Below are 2,648 nucleotides of genomic sequence, written 5' to 3'. Positions count from 1 at the left end.
GTCATTGGTTCAAATCCCGGAGTCCCATATGGTCCCCTGAGCATGCCAGGAGCGATTTCTGAGTGTGGAGCCAGGAGTAACCCCTGAGCACTGCTGGGTGTGACCCAAAAAACAAAAAAAAATCCAAATCCAAATATAATATTTTCCTGAAGAAGAAAAATAGTTTAGGTGACATAGAAATAGTGATTTGACTCTGACCTCAGAGTAAAATTAGAACTTACCAGCCTAACAGAATACAACCCAACAATGAAAGTGAAGTAATATTTGAAGGTCACAATGGGGAAACAAAGCAGAATTCCACAATTGTGAGAGGATGAATGTGGTAGTTCTTAAGACCCAATCTCTATAGCCTCTCTGATAAGGACCTTAAAGGGGAAATGTGGAGGATGTTCAAAAACTCAAAGAAATCATGGAAGTAAATGAACAAACCACAAATAAGAGAATGTGAGAATAGAAATGAGAAAACAGAAGTAACAGAGCTGAAAAAAACTTGGTAAGTGAAGTAAATAATTCACTGGAAGGCCTCACCAAAAGACTAACAGCTGCTGATGACAGAATCAATGAACTGAAAGATGAACTACATAATACCACTATACAACATAAGAGGCTGAAAAAGAGACATAAAAAAACTAATAGAAGATGGAAAAAACTCAAAATAAATGAACAAACAATAGAACTCTGGGATAATTTCAATAAATCAACATAAGATTTATTGGAATCCAAAAACCCAGGAAGAAGCCAGGAAGAAACCCCCATGAAGAATCAACAGTGAAAAACATCATTACTAAGAAATTCCGTCTACGGCCATACCACCCTGAACGCGCCTGATCTCGTCTGATCTCGGAAGCTAAGCAGGGTTGGGCCTGGTTAGTACTTGGATGGGAGACCGCCTGGGAATACCGGGTGCTGTTGGCTTTAAATAAAAAAAAAAAAAAAAAAAAAAAAAAAAAGAAATTCCCAGAGCTGAAGAGTGCATACAACATCCGGGATGCCCAAAGAGTACTAGCTAAAAGAAAACAAAAGAAAATCACCTCAAGGAATCCTAGTTATAATGATTAAAAACTATAGATAGAGATAGAATATGGAAAGCAAAAAAAATAAAAAAGGGAAATTACATACAATAAAGTACTCTTAAGATTTATTGCAGGTTTGTTACAAACAACCCTCCAGACCCAAAGGCAGTGATAGCGTATAATGGCAAAACTCAATGAAATAATGCTTTGCTAAAAATACTTCACACAGCCAGATTTTCATTCAGGTTGAAAGGAAGGATACATAAATTCTTGGATAAACCACAGTTCAGGAATTTTAAAGATGCAAAGCCAAACTTAAAGAATAACTGAAGGGTTTACTGTATGGCAAGACAGTCCCAACAAACACTTTAAACTCCTACCACAAAATTCCATGACAATAATCTCTCCTACTATCATAAACTAAATGCACCAGTTAAGAGGCTAGAGTAGCATGAAAAAATCGAATCCAACATTTTGGTGCTTGCAAGAAACACAACTGAGTAGTCAGAACAAAATGAAACAGTGAAATACTAAACAACTAGTGTGTCAGAGTAAAATAAAACAGGAAATAAAAAATCATAAAACAGGGGCCAGAGAGATAGCATGGAGGTGGGGTGTTTGCCTTGCATGCAAAACGATGGTGATTTGAATCCTGGCATCCCATATGGTTCCCCAAGCCTGCCAGGGGTGAATTCTGAGCATAGAGCTAGGAGTAACCTCTGAGTGAAACTGGGTGTGATATCCCCCAGCCCCCCCCAATCACAAAACAAATGAGAATGAATACAAAAATTATAATAATTTGTAGAAGACAACAAAAGCAGTATTAAGAGGAAAATTTATAGCTTTGTATGCTTTTATCAGGAAGGAAAAAAAGGGCCAAACAAAGGGCCAATGAGACAACCAGATACCTAGTCATTATTTGTGACAGAGTTATGACTGAAAGAAACTTGGAACATAGTGGAATACATTAGAATGTATTCAATGGAATATAATGCAGCCTTTAGGAAAATGAAGCCATGAATTTTGCTTACACATGGATTGATATGGAGATTATTGTAATGAGTAAAATAAGTTAGAGAGAGAGGGAAAAATCCCACTCATTTGTGAAATATAAGAAAAACAAAGAACAGCCTGGTAATATCCAGAGATAATAGAGATGAGTGTCAGGAGGATCAGTTTATGCTACAAAGAGCAGTGAGTACAGTTAGAGTAGAGAAGGGTCTACTATGACTATGATAGTTGGAACTGAAAATTCTGGACAATAACTGGGAGCTGAAAGGAGATAAAGTAACATGCATGGCACCCCTTCATTAACAATAGTGCAAAAAACAGTGTCAAAAAAGAGAGAGACAAAGATAGATAGAGAGAGAGAGAGAGAGAGAGAGAGAGAGAGAGAGAGAGAGAGAGAGAGAGAGAGAGAGAGAGAGAGAGAAAGAGAGACCAAGTGAGACCAGCAAAATGCCTGGCCCATTGATAGCAGGGGATGGGAGAAACAGGGGACATGAGTACTGTAGTGGGAAAAGTGCACTGGTAAAGGGCAGTGTATGTTCCATGACTGAAACTTAACTATGAACAATTTTGTTACCATGGTGCTTAAATAAAGCAATACAATTATTTTTATTAAAAGAAGTTACA

At 37.5% G+C, this 2,648-nt stretch overlaps 1 non-coding gene across 1 annotated transcript; it reads left to right on the top strand.

The window, feature by feature from the left end:
- Positions 1-796: 796 nt before the first annotated feature.
- Positions 797-915, top strand: LOC126012785 (5S ribosomal RNA). Its single transcript, XR_007497165.1, has one exon. It is a non-coding gene; the product is annotated as a 5S ribosomal RNA (ribosomal RNA).
- Positions 916-2,648: the final 1,733 nt, after the last annotated feature.

Source organism: Suncus etruscus, chromosome 6 (genome assembly GCF_024139225.1).
Source record: "Suncus etruscus isolate mSunEtr1 chromosome 6, mSunEtr1.pri.cur, whole genome shotgun sequence".
Classification (NCBI taxonomy): Eukaryota; Metazoa; Chordata; class Mammalia; order Eulipotyphla; family Soricidae; genus Suncus; species Suncus etruscus.
Note: the sequence above shows the minus strand (reverse complement) of the source record. Positions and strands in the feature narration are given on the sequence as shown.